Source organism: Rhinolophus ferrumequinum, chromosome 11, assembly GCF_004115265.2.
Source record: "Rhinolophus ferrumequinum isolate MPI-CBG mRhiFer1 chromosome 11, mRhiFer1_v1.p, whole genome shotgun sequence".
Classification (NCBI taxonomy): Eukaryota; Metazoa; Chordata; class Mammalia; order Chiroptera; family Rhinolophidae; genus Rhinolophus; species Rhinolophus ferrumequinum.
Window position 1 is genome coordinate 69,452,287 of NC_046294.1, and position 21,925 is coordinate 69,474,211.

At 32.4% G+C, this 21,925-nt stretch overlaps 1 protein-coding gene across 1 annotated transcript in view; it reads left to right on the forward strand.

The window, feature by feature from the left end:
* CNTN5 (contactin 5) overlaps positions 1-21,925 on the forward strand; it is a 1,273,287-nt gene that overhangs the window by 329,827 nt on the left and 921,535 nt on the right. Inside the window, 1 exon segment of the mRNA XM_033121922.1 lies at positions 8,373-8,511. The gene's annotated coding sequence lies outside the window, so the exon portion shown is untranslated.

Consider the following 21,925-nt stretch of genomic DNA (forward strand, 5'->3'; position numbering starts at 1 on the left):
ACCTCTATTTTTTTTTCACAAGAGGATTAATAAAACCTAACCATCTCTGAAAAGGTTCGTGAGTTTTATTCTTCATTTACAGTAGCTACAATAGAGTATTTGAAGAAAGGAAATCAGCAATTAAATTTACAAATGAACAATTAGAAACAAATGGATTTTTATTCAATTAGAACAAATGTATGTTAAATGTATATATTTTTCTCCTCTTTCAAATGTGGTAAAATTATTAATAAATGGCATTATTATTAACAATTATATTATGACCAATTTCAATGAAATATGCATAAGGATCAGACTTCAAAATTTAGCATTTTATTTGGTACCTTTTTTGGAGTCTTAGTATAAAGACTAACATGTGACAGAGAAGAGTTTTGACTGAGTTTCTCATGTCTATAAGAAGTCATTTCAAAAGAGCTGAAACAACCTGAAACAGTGGAATGATAAAAATAGGAATGTTGTTATTGATTATATTCCCCAAACTGTCTTTCATATCCCCTAGGCAGTACTGTGGCTACCGATTTGTATTTTCCAATCCCCTCACCTTTTTCGCCACCCCCACCCCACTCCCATCTAACAACCCTCAGTTTTTCTCTATATCTGTGAGACTATTTTTGTTTGGTTTGCTCATTTATTCTGTTCTTTAGATTCCACATATAAGTGAGATCGTATGGTTTCTGTTTTTCTCTTGAAGCTGAAGCTGAATAATACTGAATGTCAACTATAATATAATTAAATATATATACAGTATATATAGTGATGGTATGTGGAGTACAACATAGGGAATAGTCAAGGAATTGTAACAGTTATATATGATGTCAGAGTGGTGGTAAATTGGGAAAGGAGGGTTATCACTTTGTGAGAGGAGCAAATATCTAACTATTACATTGTTTTGTATACCTGAAATTAGTTTTAAAAATGTAGGAATGCTGTGCCATTGTCTATACCCATCACAGAGCTGTCAGGCGTGTCTTTGTTAATTGTTATGTTTATGAAAAAAATTATACTTAATATATGTTTCTTTAATATAAATTTTTTTTTTGTTTTGGATTGAGTATCCATTATATAAAGAAGCATAACTAAGTTGCCACCTAGTAAAATTAAGTCCTCTGTGTATGTATTTTGAAATACATTTAAAATTGCATTGAGAGAGTTCTTACTTTGGGGTTAGATGACTTCATGGACTCTAGAAGGTGATATTAATGGATATGATCTAGGATATGATATTAAAATACCATATAATGCATGGCAAAACTTCTAATAAGAGAAGTTGTAATAAATATCAAAATGGTAAGAGCACAAAATAATTAAATCCTTCTGGAATTGTCAGGAAAACCTGACTACCTCATGAGTGAATGAAAATTTTATTATGAATAGAAGTTCTTCAGGTGGACCAGTGTTCTTCTGAAGCATAGAACTATGCTAGACACTGCCTTGGAGTTAATATGTTGTCAATAAAGATTAAATATCAATGTATAGGTTAACAATACTTTTTTTCATGTTAAATTCAATTCCTTGTTTTCCCAGTCATTGACACATTAAAAATGAAAACTGAAAAGTGAATTCTATTGAAGGCAGTTATTCCACACACACAAAAATAAATAAATAACAATTCCCAGCCTAATGAAAGAGAGAAAAAGGTAAACTATAAAGAAAATACATGCATAGAGATAATTTGAAATGGAGGAATTTAGAAATGCAAAAGAGAAAAGGGAATTGCCTGGTTTTGACAATTTTGACAATTTTAGGCTGGTTGTAAGGACTTATTCTGTTTCCTTGTGCAAAGTAAAAATTCTATGTTAGGTCAAAAAATCATAGCAGAAACACACGAGATACATTTGTGTTGATCAAAAAGGAGTGAAGCAGGGTTATGAAAAATGAGATAACTCACCTTTTTTAGCAAGTTACTTAGGATTTCTGGGTGAAATTTGATCTCTTTTTTTTAAAAGGTAGAGAGAAAAAGAGGTTGGCGAAGGACATAACCTTTCATAAGATGGGACTTGAAATCTAGCAACTAACATGTAAAATTGAATTTAAAAAGAACTTTCTCATGTATTATTTCTTGAGACTTGTATTACAATCTTTTGAGTAGACAGAGGATCTGAAATTATTATCCCCATTTTAAGGCACTGGCTCAGAAATGCTAAATGACTTGTTCAAGTTCTAAGAGTAAGTTAGCGGCAGAAGCCTGAGGAAATCTGACTGTCTCCCTATAGAGTAGTTTCTTCACACCAAAATACAGTCTTAAAGACAGGCAGGAGCTTATTAAGTGCACAAGACTTAACGCTTTTGCTTCTGAGATGCAAACTTGAGAAGGGAATTTGGAAACAAGAACCACAACAACACTTCCAATTTTTTTTTAAAATAATTTCTTCTTTTCCTATATTAATTGATAAAGTGGGGAAATAATAATTAGTAATACTTATGAAATGTTTATAGCAGACACATTGGTAAGCTTTTTATGTGCATTATCTCATTTAATTTTCTCAATATTTCCATGAATTAAGAAAAAAATGCATCATGTCATTTCCAGGAAGTAATAACAGTAACAGGAATATGGAACGCTGACTTCCAAATGAAAGCCCAAACTGAAAGAAACAAAATTACTTAAGTGCTTAAATATGTGTTTGCTGTTTACTTAGATAACTGTCTCTCTGCCAAAGTTTATAAACTTCAGGAAAAAAGAAAAAAAAGAAAGAAACATACCTGCCTTTTAAAAATTGTATGCTCTAAGGGATAGAGTAGAAATTTATAATTGTCACATGTTAAAAAAAAAAAAATGAGGGGAAAAGGAAGGAAGGACAAAGAAAGGAATGAAGGGAGGAAGGGAAGAAGGGAGGGAGGAAAGAAGCTATAAGGAGAGGAAAAATAAAGAAATGTGCAATCCCTTCTGCTCATAATTCCTCACCAAAATAGAAAATAGCTTTACTTATTCAGAGCACAATAACTGAGATTCTTTTGAAGTGACCTTAGAATATATTATCTGCTTTCTTGCAAATTTTTTTTGTTTTTGTTTTTGTTTTTGTTTTTTTTTTTGTTTTTTGTTTTTTTTTTTTTTTTTTTTTTTTTTTTTTATTGGGGAAGGGAAACAGGACTTTATTGGGGAACAGTGTGTACTTCCAGGGCTTTTTCCAAGTCAAGTTCTCATCCTTTCAATCTTAGTTGTGGAGGGCGCAGCTCAGCTCCAGGTCAAATAGTGTGAACTCAAAAAAATAAGATTAACTTCCTGTGTTACTAAAAAAAAGTGGTTTGTATACTACAATGATATTTATAATTTGGACTTGATATCAGAAATACAAGAAAGGATTAGAGAAAATATTTGGTTGACTCATATAAAATTACTGATATTACACCATTTTTGTTTAACAAAAATGTCAATTTCTTATGGTTCCAACTAATATAAATAAGAATCATAAAGATCGATAACCTTTGATGGTGAAGACTACAAGCATTTCAAATACATTTTCTCTACCTGATCATGAACTATACCTTTACTTTCCCTTGACTTTTGGTAGTATCACAGTATCTTAACACGGAATATCAGTTAATGGCTTTCAGTCACTCTGAAGTCATCAATCGAATGTTCCAAAATTTGTATTCTAGTTCATTGATATAAGATCTTGTATGTATGGTTAGCTATGCTGTGGTTTTGATGCTGGTATACTCACAACTTTATCAAAGAATAAATTTTAGGAAAACACAAATTTTATTGAATGGAGAGTTCTCTGGGAACAATGAATTTTATAAGAAGTAAAAAGAATACAGGTGGCTCCACACATGTAAATTCTCTACAGATCACCAAACAAGATAAACTTACACAATTTTCAAACATGTTTAAAAATATAAGTCACTTATAAGCTTTTAAGTAGAAATATGGTAACTTTATAAATCAAGGGAATAATAAACATAATTTAACATTGCAAATGCTAGGTATGGCATAGAATTATCATAAATAAGTTAGAAATCTGAAATACATCTATAAATTCATGTGTAAAATGTTTTTAATTTTAGCTTTATTGAGATATAGTTAACATTTCAAATTGTAAGATATTTAAAGTATATATCATGAATACTTGAAGTACATATATATTGTGAAAGAATTCTCCCATCCTGTTAATTAATTTATCCACCAATTCATGTATTTCTCTCTTTCATTTACTTTTTTAGTGTGTGAGAATATTTAAGTTCTACTCTCTTAGCAAATTTCAATTATGCAATACACTATTATCAGTTATATTCATCATGTTTTACATTAGGTCCTCATATTTTTTCACTTTATAGCTAAAAATGTGTATCCTTTTATATCCTCTCCCTATTCCCCTCATTCCCCAGCCTCCGACAACTACTTTTTGACTCTGTATAAGTTTACTCTTCTTTTTAGATTCCACATATAAATGATACCATGAATTATTTGTCTTTCTCTATCTGGATTATTTCACTAAGCATAATGTCACCAAGGTCCATCTATGTTGTCAAAAATGGCAGGATTTCCTTCTTTCTCATAACTACCATATTCTATAGTGTGTGTATATATATATATATATATATACACACAAGATGTGATCAAAATATATGGTGAATGTTTAAATAAAAAAATTATTACAGTAAAAGACACATTGCCATTAATCCCCCTCCAAAGACTCCCCCTTGCTTTCAACACGCTTATCCCATCATTCTTGCCACTTTCTGAAGCAGTTCTGGAAGTCCTCTTTCATGAGTGTCTTTATGTCATCCGCCATCATGACAATGCTCCATGTCACACATCACTTCTGGGACATGACAATTTCTGTCAAATAAAAACATTACAGTGTGTCCTCACCCACCTTATTCACCAGATCTGGCACTGTGCAACTTCTGGCTCTTCCCCAAAGTCAAAATGGTTAAGGACATTGAGGCAGCCACAACAGAGCTGTGATATATATGTATCAAGATTTCTTTATCTACTCATCCCTTGGTAGAAACTTAGGTTGTTTCCATAAGTTGGCTATTATGAATAATGCTGCAATGAATATGGGAGTGCAGATGTATCTTTAATATCCTGTTGTCATTTCCTTTGGATATATACTCATAAGTGGGATTGCTGCATCATATGATTTTTCTATTTTTAATTTTTTGAATAACCTCCATACTGTTTTCCATTGTGGCTGTATCAATTTACTTTCCTGTCAAGAATGCACAAGGGTTCCCTTTTCTCCACATTCTTTCCAACACTTGTTATCTCTTGTTCTGGTGACAAACATTCTGACAGATTTGAGGTGATATCTCATTGTGGTTTTGATTTGCATTTTCCGGATTAGAGTATTCAAAACCTTTTCATGTATCCGTTAGCCATTTTTATTTCTGCTTTGGAAAACTGTCTCTTCATTTCCTCTGTCCATTTTTAATTGGCTTTTTTTTCCTTTTTGCAATTGAGTTATATGAGTGCCTTGTATATTTTGGACATTAACCCCTTATTAGATACATGATTTGCAAATATTTCCTCCCATTCGATAGGTTGCCTTTTCATTTTGTTGATGGTTTTCCTTTGTTGTGCAAAAGATTTTTACTTTAATATAGTCACAGTTGTTTAGCTATTGTTTTCTTTCCTTTTGGTATCAAATTAAAAAAAAAAAAAATTGCCTCCAAGACTGATATCAAGGAGCTTACCACCTGTTTTCTTCTAGGAGTTTTAAGGTTTGATGACATACATTCAAGTCTTAATCTATTTTGAGTTGATTTTTGTGTATGGGGTAAGATAGTGGTCCAGTTTTACTGTTTTGCATGTAGCACTCTAGTTTTTCAACACCATTTATTTAAGATACTTTCCTTGCCCCATTGTATATCTTTGGTTCCTTTGTCATAAATTAATTGACCATATATGCATAGGTTTATTTTGTGATATTCTGGTTATTATTATTATTTTGTACATCTATTTGTTCCATGTATCTGCATGTCTGTGTTTATGCCAATACCATACTTGTTTGATTACAGTAGTTTTGTAATAGAGCTTTAAATCAAGAAGTGTGAAGCCCTCATTTTTATTCTTTACTCAAGATTGCTTTGGCTATTCATGGGTTTTTTTTGTTGTTGTTCCATACAAATTTTAGCATTGTTTGTTCTATTTCTGTAAGAAATAAAACAATGCCATTGGAATTTTGATAAGGATTGCATTGAATCTGTAGACCAATTTTGGTACTCTGACATTTTAACAATATTCTTCTAATTCATGAGTATAAAATATATTTCTGTTTATTTGTGTCTTCTTCAATTTTATTTAATGTATTATCATTTTCAAAGTATAGATCATTCACCTCCTTGGTTAAATTTATACTTAGGTACTTCATTTTTTTTATTCAACTAACAATGGGATTGTTTTCTTAAATTCTTTTTTTCTAATAATTTATTAGTAGTGTATAGAAATACAAGGTGTTTTTTTTTTGCATATATATATCATGCCATCTGCAAACAGAGGTAGTTTTACTTCTTCCTTTCTGATTTGGATGGCTTTATTTTCTTGCTTAATTACTCTGGCTATGACTCCCACTACTGTGTTACATAAAAGTTGTGAAAGTGGACATCCTTGTCTTGTTCCCGATCTTGGAAGAAAAGCTTTTAGTTTTCACCACCGAGTATGATGTTAGCTATGTGCTTGTCATATATGACCTTTATTATGTTGAGGTATATTTACTTTATACCCATTTTGTTGAGAGTTTTTATCATAAATGGATGTTGAAATTTATTGAATGCTTTTTCTGCATCTATCGAGATACTCATATGACTTTTATCCTTGTTTTTATTAATGTGCAGTATTACATTAATTGGTTTTCAGATGTTAAACCATTCTTGCATTCCTGAAATAAATATCACTCAATCATGGTGTATGATCCTTTTAAAGCATTATTGAACTTTCTGCTAATATTTTGTTGACAATTTTTACGTCTATGTTCATCAGAAATATTGGTCTCTAATTTTCTTTCCTTGTAATGTTCTTGTCTATGTTTAGTATCAGGATAATTCTGGCTTTGTAAAATGAGTTTGGGAGTGTTTCCTCCTTTTCTCTGTTTTTGCAATTTTTTGAGAATTATTGACATTAATCCTTCTTTAAATATTTGATAGAATTCACCAGTGAAGCTATTTTGAGCTGGACTTTTGTTGTTGGGGTGGTTGTTGTTGTTATTGCTGTTGTTGGGAATTTTTTGATTACTGATTTAATGTCTTTACAAGGAATTGGTCTTGTCATGTTTTCTATCTCTTCATGATGCAGTCTTGGTAGGCTGTATGTGTCTAGGAATTTACCCATTTCTTCTAGGTTGTTCAATTTGTTGGTGTATAAATATTCATATTAGTCACTTAGGTACCTTAATATTTGTGTGGTATCAGTTGTAAAAAAATGTCTCCTTTTTCATTTCTAATTTTATTTATTTGAGTCCTGTCTCTTTTTCCTTGGTAAGTCCTCTAGAGGTTTGTGTTTTTATTTGTTTTCCAAGGACCGGCTCTTAGTTTCGTTCTTCTTTCTATTTTCTTTTCAGTCTCTGTTTTATTTATTTCCACTCTGATATTTGTTGTTTCCTTAATTCTGTTAATTTTGGGCTTAGTTTTTTCTTTTCAGTTCCTGAGATATAAAGTTAGGTTGTTTATTTGATATCTTTCTTTTCTCTTAATGCAGACTTTTTTTGCTATACACTTTCCTCTTAGAATCACTTTTGCTGTATCCCATAAGTTTTGGTATGCTAGGTTTCCCATTTTTATTTGTCTAAAAAGTTTATTTCTCTTTTGATTGCTTATCTGTCCCTTAGTTATTCAGTAGCGTGTTGTTTAATCTTCACATAGTTGGGAATTCTCCAGTTTTCTTTTTATAATTGATAAATATTTTTGTACCATTGTGGTCAAAACACATACTTGATGTGATTTCAATATTTTAAAAATTGAAGACTTTTTGCCTAACATATTTCTATTCTGGACTGTGTTCCATGTGTCAAGGAGAAGAATGCATATTCTGCTGTTGTTAGATGGAATTTCCTGTAACTATCTGTTAAATTCACCTAATCTATTGTGTAATTATAATCTAAAACTATCTTATTAATTTTCTGTCTGGAATATGTGTGAAATATTTTAAGAAATTAATGAAAATTTTTACACTGATATTCTTCTATACTTATTATTAAATATAAATTACGAAGGGAAAATTAAATCTGAAAAAGTAACAACTAAATTAATGTATTTAACCAGCTTTGTTATAAGTATTTGCTGATATGGTAAACAGCATAGTAACTTCTGTGTAAATAAATATGGCCTTGATATAAAATATTTAATAAGAAAAGCAGATATTGTTAAAACAGTGAAAGTTAAAAGAAAGATAATTTGTAATCACAATAATATATATTCTTTCTTAACAGGTGACTTTAAAGGATTGCCATTTATTACCATTCAGAAACTACGGAGCATCATTTTTGCGTGACTACTGAAAAAGGATATCTTTACAGAAACCAGTTCATTTTTGAAGTTCATAATTTGGACTCTGTTTTCAGAAAGCAGGTACAGTTTGTCTTTTATTACACTGCTTTTAAATTGAAAATAATGTTGAAGGAAAAAGACATAAAAACTGTGTGTATCATTTATGGAATTCCTTAACAACACCTTAATGTGTCAAAGTTTAAATTTTATTTACTTAAAATAATTGTTTTTATCTTCAAATTGAAAAAAAAAATCTTGATTGTGTCAGTAACACAAATACTACAAATATTCTGGAAATAATATCAATTTGAAAAATAGTAAAATATTTTGTCTGTATTAAAGTTTAATTTAATATGAGAATGGCAAGTACATAAAGATTGTGTAATATTGCTGAAAACAATGAGAGAAACAATACTCTGGTGTAGCCTCTTATTTCCTAATATCTTCCTTAATCAATGTATAATGTGCTAGTGGATGGATTTTGTACTTTTTTGACAGCTTGAGTTTGGAGACAGTGCTTTAGTTCTTCAAGCAGGAAGTCATGGACAAAAGTATTGCATCATCCCCACCTTAAAGAGGAATCTCCCAAATGAAAGTGACTTTTATGCTGTTTGCTCAGAAGTGCCACATTCTTATGAGTATACACTTATTCATTAACCAAAGTCATTAAATATTAATTACATCTATTTTGAATAAAAGTGACCATTGTGTAACTTAAAAATAGTCCTTTAAAGTGAAGACATTAAAATATTTTAGAATACATAATTCCACACAGGTTTAGTATTCACAATTAAGTGGACATTAACAGATTACCTTAAATTAAATACACTGTGTGCTATTTACCTAACATATGATGTATTTTAGATAATCAACCAAGGAGGTCAATTAATTTTGGCTATAGAATTTTTTATCTTTGTTTTCTAATTATTTGTAAAATATTGACAATATCATACCTAAATTCAAGGCTGTCATATATCAGCCTTCTAATTTGTGAGGTTAATTCAAGTTAATTGATTCAAAATATTGGAAAATATTTTCCTCAGCTATTTCTATGCTTTCACTTTTTTCAGGCTTTAAAATTTAAGTTAAAGAAGAAAAGTGACTAAATATGAATTTGAGAGCAGTTCTGTAGGAGACTATAAGAGTGAAGAGTTTGACCATTATAATTTTACTTTCTACCAGTCATGCCCAAATCATGAAAGGTCACTGCAGAAAATTTCACATTTTAAGTGCCTTTCATTCATTCCAGTTTAGATCATACCAGTTTGTCATTTTTATTGAAAGCCCTAACTGCACCAGGTATAAGAATACTTTTGTAGAGAAAAACAATCATACCTTTTACATTTACCCAAAGACTAGAAAACAAATGGAGAGAAAAGATAAGAAAGTAAGTAGAAAGTTTTGATAATGAAACCTCAAACCATGGAAAAAGGTGAGTTCCCCATAAATTAGTCCTTTGCTATATTATTATATTTTTTTAGCCAAATTTTGTCATCATAGTTCTGGTTGTTACAAGAATGATCTCGGAATAGTTTACATATACAAAATAAAATAACAGTTTGTGTTCTGTCCAGAAATTATGTTTATACATGTAGGAAGTTATTTCATATATATATTATACAATACATATTTCATACAATATAACATATTGTATAAAACATTTTGTCCTTTCAGTGGAACATCTTAATAAATGAAACTTTACATTCGCTTGTTGCTTCTATGATATCTGTGACTACCAGAGATAAATTATGTGTGGACACCTTAATTGAATTTTGCAATGTTAGGAAACATTTATTTATGATTCTTGTGACATTTTCAAAGAGACATAACTGAACATAGCATAACAGCTGTAGGTGAGAGGATTTGGGATCTAATGCTTACTTCCAGATGGATGATGGATATTCAATTTAAATTTATGGTAGACATATCAGCAGATGGAAATAGAATGGAGTGAATGTCTTTGCCACCTGTGAACTGTTGCATTCTCTCAATTACCAGCTGAATTATATTAAATTTAAGTAGTTCAACAGAATTTTAATTAATTTTTGAGAAGAAACTTTTCTCAACCTATTAATAAATCTAGTTTTCAAGTTGAGGTTGTAGAGCTTATTAAACAGTGTGGGAAAACTATGGAATCAGGTTTAGAAGAACATAGTTCAGTCTTGTCATGTCACCCTTGTTATTGCTCTGTCCAACTAATTGGAAAGCATGTTGGTAGGACAGGAAGCAATCGAAACAAAGGAGACCAACAGAGAGTTCCAAAAAGACATAAGTGAATTACAATTGATGAATCTGATGAGAGTGGATTCACAATGTCACGTTAAAGAAAACCCTGTTTCATTTAAGTTCATGCAGGTAATGTATCACTACAACTAAGAACATTCAGGGGAGTCACTGACAGTTTCATCTGGACACAATAAACTAAATTCCTGCCATAATAAAAGGCAACATATATTAAAAGGAGTCCTCAGTTCACTCTTTGAGAATGAAATGTTTCATTCAATAACTTACACAACTCTAACCAGTCGGTGTTGCCTCAGTTCCAAGAGAAAGAAATTTGTTTCATTAGAGAAGAACCTAAGTGGCTCTAGGTTTATAGATTTTCAGAACTGGCAAAAGTCTCATCACTTAATGAAAAAGCAAACAACAAAGTAACAAAACAAGAAAACTTCATCCTTAGTATCAACGTATACAACTATAGAATACTATAGTTGATAAAAATATAGCAGGATGTTCTCCTAAATTCAAAAATGGGAAATTTAATTTTGAACATTACTGGTCTTGAAAACTGAGCAGAAATTTGAAAGAAAAAGAATTATCACATTCATTAGTTGCAATATGTGCATTGTATATATTAACAGTACTGCTATTTGTTATGATTACAGTTTGGCATCCAGAATTGACAACTTAAAATAATGGGGAGGTTCCATGCAGATAGTTTTGATTGAATATTAGAAAGAACTGTTTAACAATTGCAGTGTTCACAATAGTTTTTCAGGGGTAGTATGTTCAAAGTAATGGAAATGTACAATTTCTAGCAGTCAGGAAGGAAGACGGAACAGTTTCTTCCAAATTGTTATTCAACAATAAAATCTTAATTCATTTTAAGATGTTTGTTACATTTGTATTTTGCCATTTGTAAAAATGTATTTATTTAATTTTAACTATATTTGTAGTTTTGTTTTGGAAGATTATTTGTTAATATTTTATAGGAAAATTTGTTACATAAAGTATACAAAAATACCTAGGTATGTGAATCAAGATAGAATGAATTAAGTAATTTATATGTTGTTATGAAATATGGTATAATTTAAAAGTGTATGAATTTTTTAGTTAGCATTTATCTCTACCAGTTATAGAGGTGAGAGGGGGTGGTTTGAATTGAGTACCAAAGGATTATCTTTAATATAAGCTCATTCACAAAAGATATGTTGGTGAATTAATATTTCTCAAGTTGGAGTCCCTAAGGATAGGAAAGGAAATTAGGTTTGCCCAGAGCAAGAAAAAAAAAAGCAAAAAACAGTAATAAATTTTAGTGTGCTAATGTCACAGAGTGCTTATGTTTCATAGTGCACAGACCTTGGCTAGAATGATGTAAGACATTCTCACAAATTGTACACATTCAAACACTGAGTAATGTGAATGTATACAAAATACCTCGTACATACTTGCCTGGTTAATAATAACTCTTACTGAATATTTCTAATGTGGAAATAATTTATAGAAATAGATACAATATTGGCATTTAGGATGTGTCATTCTTTCCTAGGATGCCAAGCTTTAAAGGCCAAGGGAGAATGAACATGGAAAACAAAAGCCAAAAGTTTTCAAATATAATAAAGTTTCCGTCCAATCTTACTTGCATTCCAGCAGTGGAAACCCTTTACCTGAATCCTCAGCTTTCTGAATGCCTCAGGGCCTTCCTACAACATATATAAAGGGCTGTATCTCTACCAGTAGGTGTCTGAAATTCACTTAGTCTCTCTGTACTAAGACTAGTATACAGAGACAAATGCTTAATAAAAATACAGACTTTTCCTTAAAATCTGTCACATTTGCTGAATGTACTGAAATGATTTTGATAAATGAAAAGATTATAGGCTTTGGAATAAGGCAGACTCAGGATTGAATCTATGCTGTAAATACTCTAGCTTTACAAGTTTGGGATTCACTGTTACGAACATCAAGTTTTCTTCAGCTTTAAAAAAAATGGATAATATTTCATTTTGCAAGGGTGTGAGGTGAAATTAAGCATGTCTGTCTGTCTATATATCTGTCAATCTATCATCTATCTATCTACCTACCTACCTACCTATACACACACACACACACACACACACACACACACACACACACACACACAGATACCAGATACTCGGAGTTTGGTACCTGGAAGGTATTTAACACAAGTGCTATTACTATGGAATGAGTAATATATATTTTACCACTGAGTAGAAGAAACTTTACTAAGTGTCTAAGATTTTTTAAAAATAAGAAAATAAGGAAGAAAGACAGAAGGAGAGTTAGGGAGATAAAGAAAGTTGGAAAGAATACAGAATAAAGAAGGAAAGAAGAAAGAAAGGACAGGCGAGAAGGAAGGAAGGAAGGAAGGAAGGAGGAAAGGAAGGAAGGAAGGAAAAAAAGTGAGGGAGGAAGGGAGTGAGGGAGGAAGGGAAGGAAATGGAAAAATGGGAAGTGGAGAGGAGAAAGAGAAAGAAATGGCAGGAAGAAAAAAAAATAGATATGGCCTTTTATCTTGTCGCCTAGTATTTGCATCTTAGGGCTGTTGTGGATATATGACTAACATAGAAAAGTGATTCATCAATTACAAATTACTAGAAAACGTAATACACACACACAAAAAAAAAAACACACAAAAAAAACCTTCCCATCATAATCCAAACATTAATTGATGGATTTTGTGTTAGCACATAGCACTATTTTTCTCTTCAGTATATTAGAAGGCCTGGGGGCCTCATAACTCCATTACTCAGAAGACCTGCCCCCATGATGTAGGATCAGGTGCCAGTCAATGACAAACATGGGATGTGGAAGATGTAAGAGAAGTATAAGTCTGATCGTTGTCCTTCCAGCTTCAGTGATCCGAGATGATTTTCTTAGGATCATATACCTCAGTGCCGCAAGCTATGATTCTTACTGGAAGTTATCTATAGTTTTTGCAGTTTCTAACTCTGAAAAGTAGCAGATGATTGAAGATTTAGCCATGGTCTTTTCTGACATTTGTTCATTTAGCTCTTCTAACAGTTTTTAACTTCAAGTTTCATATATTTAATATTAATATATTAATTCCTTTCTGCTTGAAAATACCATGTTATATTTTTATTTTCCTGACCTAACTGACAGCTAAAGAAGATTCCTAAACATAACCTATCAAAAAATGCACACACACACACACACACACAGACAGACAGACAGACACACACACACACACACCACACATCACAAATACATACATAGCATTAAAAAAAATGCATAAAAACAAAGAACTATATCATGTTCCTAAATGTGTGTAGACTTGATTTCAAGAAAGTTTTAATCCTCCCTCAGTTAGTTTTATTTTGGTGTAATTTCTCAAATTTATAAGACAGTGAGTTAATGAGACTCCTGAGGTAGAGCTTGGAATAAAACAGAGTACAAAAATGTTCTTTGTATCTATAAAAATTTAGTATACAAGTGATGTGATACTGCAAATCAATGGATAAAGAGTGGACTATCCCCGAAGTTGTTCTACTAAAATAGATTATCCGTGAGAAAAAAATAAACAAAATCAGATCTCTCAGCATGCCAAGCAAAATAAACAAAAGGTCCAGTTAGATTTAAAACATAGATTTAAAAGGCAGAATTTTAAACACTAAAAAGAAAATATTGGTAATAATTTTATTACCTCAACATAGAGAAAGATTTTTTTAAACATGAAAAGCAGTCTATAAATGACAAAAGGACAGTAGTAACTACTTTTTAAGAAAAAGAAAGAAAATAAGATTATTGCGAAACATCTTGGTACCCAAACTTTTAAGCTTTCTTTTGCTTGTAAAATAAATAAAAAAAAAAAAAAACAGACTTTGATGTTGTCCATCCATACAGATCTGGTACAATGACTTTCCATTCACTGGCTTGCATTTTACCAGTGAGATAGATTGCTATATCATCTTTACCTCTTTACCCCACTCTGTATTATTTGGCATGTGACTTCCCAGTTCTTCTAAATGAAATATAAAATATATTTGCCCATTGAGTTTAGGCTTACTCACATGACTTGCACCGGTCAATAGAATCAGGCAAAAGTATTGGTACACCACCCCTGTGGTTAGGCCTTAAGATGCATCGCTATCTCCACTAACTCTATTGCCCTTTTCCTATCACCATCAAAATCAGGAAGAAAAGACTTATGTGGAATAAAGGCACCTCAGGTGAACCATCCCAGCTAATGGAGCCTTAAGGAGCGGACTTGCAGCCATCCAATATATGTGAGTGATATGAAATGATTGCTGTTTTAAAGCATTGAGTTTTGGGATGGTTTGTTATGCAGCAACAGCTAACTGATACAGCTATTATCCACAAGGAAATTTGTGTTCCACTCATGCTTAATACTCATTATCTCTAAATATGGATTTCACTGCCCTTCTCAAACTCCACTGTTCTTGTTATTAACCCTATATGGCATCATTTATACTCCCAGTTTTCCTTCTTTTCATGTTCAAGATCAAAGTCAAATGTTACTATTTCTACCATAAGTCTCAGTCCCTTTGTATAAAAATAGAAGGCTGCCACATAGTGACTGATATCATCAATATTTGTTCATCTGCTTTTATTTCCTATACAATACTTTTTTAAAAATAAACACTTTAATCTTATACTAATATGTGCCCTCTGTAGAGTTTAGACATAATGTACTCTTAATATTTAAACCAAAAAAAAATAAATAAATAATGATTGATATAGCTGATATTCATTGTTACAAAGATATTTATATTTTATAGGGAAATTAATTTTATTTACAAATTATCCTTCTAGATTTAAGTTTTTTTCTTTTCTATGGGGACTATGATTAAGGGAGAGAGTTCAAATGTAAATAATGCCAGTTGATGATCATGCATCTACAGATATTAAGTAATCTTCAGATTATGATCTATCATCCTCAGAGCTAATATGTCAAAATCAGTAAGTAAAAAGTTGCTACAGTAAATATATGGTGAGTTAATGAATTAGACCATTAGCAGTAAAGATTACAGTGCAAATGATTTCCAAGTGACAGTATTAGGCTTTAGCAAACTTTCAAAAAGTGCAATGTTATTTCATGAATGATATACTTTACTTAGCACACAGCATTTCTTTTTTGAGACATTTATATTTTCTTGAATTATAAATTATAAATTGGCATGTCTACATGCTTTTTAGTGATTCGGTAATGTTTGGAAGATAAATTGTTTGCAAAATTTCTCAGGTAACTTTTATTTATGTTTTTAAGATTTTTATTAAAAATATAGCTAATATATAATATTATATTAGTTTCAGGTGAACACATAGTTATTCAATATTTATATACCTAAAGAAGTTGTCACCATAAGTCCAGCAACCATAGTATGCTATCACAATAACATTGACTATATTTCATATGCTGTACCATACATCCCTATTACTTATTTGTTTTACAGCTGGAAATTTGGACCTCTTATTCCCCGTCAGTGTTTCCCCCACATTTGAAATTTTTCAATTACAATTGACATTCAACATTATTTTTTTATTAATTTCAGGTGTACAGCATAGTGGTTAAACATTTATATAATTTAAGAAGTGATCCCCCTGACTAGTCTAGTACCCACCTGGCACTATACATAGTTATTACCGTATTATTGACTATATTGTCTATGGTTTACTTTACATCCCCGTAACTATTTTGTAACTACCAATTTGTACCTCTTAATCCTTTCACCTTTTTCACTCTGTCCGCAAACCCCCTACCATCTGGCAACCATCAAAATGTTCTCTATATCTATGAGTTTGCTTTTGTTTTGTTTGTTTATTTTGTTCTCTAGATTCTACATATAAGTGAAATCACATTGCATCTATTTTAATCTGTCTGACATTCCACTCAGCAAAATACCTTCCAGAACCATCCATACCACCACAGATAGCAAAATTCCCTTCCCTTCCCTGGCTGAGCAATATCCCATTGTATATATGAGGTGTAATCAAATAATGTGGTGAATGTTTAAATAAAAAAATTACTATAGTAAAAAACACACTGCAATTAATCTCCCCCCAAAAAATACTCCCCCTTGATTCAACACAATTACCCCGTCACTCTTGCCACTTTCTGAAGCAGTTCTGGAAGTCCTTTTCTGAGTGTCTTTAGTTGTGCTGTTGTGGCTGCCTCGATGTCCAGAATCAATTAAAAACATTTACCTTTCACGGTCATTTTGACTTCAGGCAAGAGCCAGATGTCACAAGGTGCAGGATCTGGTAAATAAGGTGGATGAGGACACACCGTAATGTTTTTATTTGACAGAAATTGCCATGCCAGAAGCAATGTGTGACACAGAGCATTGTCATGATGGATGATTTATGGCACGTTTTAAAGCACACCTTCACTCAACCATAGCTCATACCTGACTAACTGTACTGAACAAGTTGAAACTTGTCACACACTGTTACTAAGGTTCAATGCACCTGTATTGAAGATCCCCTGCCTTTCTGTTGGATGGCACTTGATAGAAGCATTCACCATATTTTTTTTTTTTATCACACCTTTATGTACCACCTCCTCTTCATCCATTCATCCATTGAAGGACACCCCGGCTGCCTCCACATCTTGGCCATTGTAAACAATGCTGCAGTTAACATATGCACAGGTCTCCTTGAAGTAGCATTTTGGGTTTCTTTGGATAAATATCCAGACGTGGGATTACTGGGTCCTTTTTGTCTCTTGTTTTAAAGTCTATTTTTTCTGGTATAAGTATTGCTACCCCAGGTTTCTTTTCTTTATTTCCATTTTCATGCAATACCTTTTTCTATCCATTTACTTTCAGTATGTACGTATCTTCCAATTCAAAGTGTCATTTGTAGGCAGCATATGTAAGGATTTTATTTTCTTATCTATTCAGCCTTCCTATGTCTTTCAATTGGAGCATTTAATCTATTTACAATAAAAGTAATTGTTGATAGATATGTAGTTATTACCATTTTATTATTCATATTTTTGATATATATAGATATATATGTATATATATACACATATACACGTATATATACGTATATGTACATACATATACGTATATATACGTATATATGCACATATATATGTGTATATAAATATACGTACATATATCTGTGTATATATATACGTATATATATACACACACACACACACACACACATATATATATATATATATATATATATATATATATACATATATATTTCCCCCCCCCCCCATCTTGAAGTCCCTCTAACATTCCTTGTAATATTGGTTTGGTGGTGATGAACTCCTTTAGCTTTTTCTTCTCTGGAAAGCTCCTTATGTGTCCTTTGATTTTAAATGATAACTTTGCTTGGTAGAGTACTCTTGGTTGTAGTTCCTTGTTTTTCAGCACTTCGAATATTTAATACAAATCCCTTTTGACTTGCAAAATTTCTATTGAGAAATCAGCTGACAATCTTACAGGAGCTACCTTCTAAGTAACTAGTTACTTTTCTCTTGCTTTTAGGATTCTCTATGTGTCTTTCATTTTTGCAATTTTAATTATAATGTGTCTAGGTGTGGACCTGTTTGGGAATAGCAACTACTCCTCTAGTCCTTTCCCCAAGACCACACAACTCAGTCTTTTCCCTTATGTCTCTGGCACCCCCAAATCACTTTCTCTCCACCAGAGCCCAGGGTGAGTGCCTGAGAACCAGTGAGTCTGTTCGAGGTCACTTTAAGAGGATGCCTGGGTTTCCTGCAGCGTTCAGTCACCTGGATGGTCGGAAACCTCACTGTTTTTTCCCAGCCAGATGTTGTGGGGGCTGCTCTTCCTGTCATCAGTACTTCCTGTCACCAGCCTGGTGTGGAGCTGGGGTCCTTTACTTCTCTGAAGAGAACTTCACAGTTGAGATATCTCTCCTGATTCTCAACCACCACACACAGGTTTGGGGCCAGCCCATTTCACATCTCCACTATTCCCTTCCTACTAGTCTCAATGTGGCTTCTTTTTTATAGACTAAGTTAGGAAACTTCTGTTCAGACTTCTGATGATTCTCCAGGTTGATTGTTCCATAATTTAGTTGTGATTTTAATGTGTTCACAGGAGGAGGCAAACACAGCATTTATCTACTTCATCATCTTGGATTTCTTTTCTGGTAGCTTTTAAATTGCACACAGTGGTACGACACCTTGTGCTTACTCGATTCTATTCTTCTACCATGATTGCAAATTTTATTTTTAAAAAGTAGTACTTTTAATTTAACACTACATTAAGCAAGTTAATATATTTCCTTTTCAAACCAGATTTTTCACACCTAATTTGCTTCTGACATGTTGAAGATGGGGGCGGGGGGAGTACTTTTAATAAAAAGTTTTTGGTCACATGTGATTTATGTGATTTGGGGAGCTATGCTTACACATAAGATGTAATTGATAGATTTCAGAAAAATGAAGAAGCTTGAAATTTGGGCTTTATAGTAACTATAAATATTCATTCTCTCTTTCTGCTTTATGCAACGTTGGAAATCTGCAAGACTTAGCTTGACCACTACCTCATAGATATAATCTATAGACAATATCTGTATTATCATAAATATTTCATACTACCTATGTGCTTGTCAAATAGACCAGTTTTTTAAAAATAATTCAACATTTTATCATTATAACTTGAGTATAAATTTTAATATTTAAAATAGTTTATATTAAATTTGCATTTGGAATGGAAAGTATTAAAGTATCTCTGAGATTTACTTGGGATAAAAAAAGAGGTGAAAATGACCTTTGTGTTGATATGTCACTATAGCAAATCGTATTGTTCTAAGATTTCAGTGACGCATAGCAGTGGAAATAACAGAAATGAGTCAATAGACTTTTTCATAGACTGAGTTTTCCAAGTCATTTAATCTTCTCTAGTGTCTTCAGAACACTCCAACAGAGTTAATGATAAGAAATTGTCACACTATTGTCCTCATGATGACCTGTTTGGGCATAGGACAAAAAATGCTGTTCTCCAAATCTATGGGTAAAAATGTGGTGATCATGAACTCATCTCTCTCTCTCTCTCTCTCTCTCTCTCTCTCTCTCTCTCTCTCTCTCTCTCTCTGTCACACACACACACACACACACTCACACACACACACACTCACACACATCCTGTGCATTGTTGTATAGTGTCATTTTATTAGACAGTATGAACTATTGAGAATGAATTCAAGAGCTGGAAAATAAAAGCAAAAATGGCCAGTGTTTGCAAGGCTTAAGTGACAGAAGCCTTGCCTTTTGCTTTTAGAACTTCTCACATTTTCACTCACAACCATGCAGGCATCTTTAAAAGCAATTTTAACAGATATGGTAGTTGGCTTCACAATTCATGACAGATTATAAATAGAATGTGAGAAGATAGCTGGGCCTCTAGGAACAGACACAAGACCATTCTTTTAATAGAGAGTTGACAGCCTCACAGTGTCAACTAGAAGAAACTGTAAGAAGCATATTAAATAAGTCTACGTGCAAAGCGCCTTAGAAGTAATTCTTGAAGTAGCAAACAGCTGAGAGAATACTATAAAGAAATTATTGCACTGAGCCAAGGTTGTTCAGTCCAATAAAAGTAGGTTCTAGCCCAATATGGCTTGAGCACTTGAAATGTGACTAGTTTAAATGGAAATATGTTATGAAAATAAAATAAGTTGACTCAGTATAAAATGTCTTAGTAATATTATCATTTTGATTACACATTGAAATGATATTTCAAATAGGTTAATAAAATATATTAAAATTAAGTGTAGCTTTTTCTTTTTTCCTTTAAAATTACACACGTGGCCTGTATTTGAGGCTCATGTTTATATTGAACGGGGCTGATCTAAGAAATTTCAACAGTACCAGATAATTCCTGATTAAGACAATCACCAGGTATCTAAGAATTGAATAATTCACTTACTAAGTATCCGAAGCTATTTTATGAGGCTCAGTCATAGAATCACAGCTCTCTTCTGCCACCCTTGCAAAACTGACAGTCTCTTAGTCCCACCTATAAAACACAAGTTCTCTGGAGCAATGTTATCTGTATGGTGCCCAGGCTAAAATTTATAGATATTTTTAGGGTAAAATTTCCAGATAATTTTTTGAAAGTTGTGTTAGCTTGGGTTCCCCAGCCATACCCTGATGAAAGGACGTTGATATTGATAATTTACTAAAGAGGTGATCCTCGGAAACACAAGTGAGAGTGAGGGATGTAAGGTATAGAAAGTCGACAAGAAGAAAAGGAATAAGAATGAGAGGTGAACAGAAGAAAGTCGCTGGACTTCCATCCTGCCCCAGCTTCACTAGAAGTTTTCACAAAGAACATGCCTCAGAATTGTTGCCCCAAAGAGATAGGAACGTGGATGAAATGTTTTCCTCGTTGGTCTCATTAATTGTGTGTTGACTTTCGGAGCGTTAAATCCCAGGGCCATTTTGAGCTACCCAGCATGGGCTGCAAAAGGCTCCATGGTGCTAGAGAAAACCTTGAGACAAAGAAGCAATGATGCAATGCAAACTCTGAAGGAGGGGAACCCCCTCTATGGTTGTAAATAGATTGAGGGACGATGGATTAGCACATTAACAGCATCTGCTACTGAGCTGTAATTACAATAAGGTCAGATTCTCCAAAAGCACACTGAACCCTACACCAAAATACTTCAGTAAGTGGGTGACCCTTCTTCATCCTAACTTTAGTCTTGGGCTGCAAGTAACTTTTGCTTTTAGACTCATTCTATACTTCAATTTACTGGAGAGGTACGTCTATTCACACTTTTTAAGTCAACAAACGAACTAAAGTATCAAATCTTGTACACAAAACACTAGGACAGTTCAGTCAAAAATGTCAATCCAATTAGTTAGAAGGTATAAAATAGCCTAAATAAATTATTTAACAAAATGTTTCACCTTTTTGTAATGTGCCCATATCTTAACAAAGAGCCTAAGAGCCTAAGTATAATTGGTTCACTCAGAGTGCTTAAATGGCATGACCTCAAAAAGGTATGCCAGGCAGAATAGAAACTGTAGTGCAATTCCTTAACTAATATTTATTTTTGAATTTGTCTTATATACCCACTGCTGTTGCCTATATTGTGAAAGAAATGGTATTCCTCCTGTTTATCTCATAATTTTATTTATTTCTCTCAACTGAAAAATTAGACAGGAATAAGAACTAAACTATTCAGATAAAAAGTAAATATAGAAAAAAAGAGCAATATGAAAATGATGTAGTAAGAGAGACAGTATCTTTGAGTACAGACTTCTACAAGAATTATA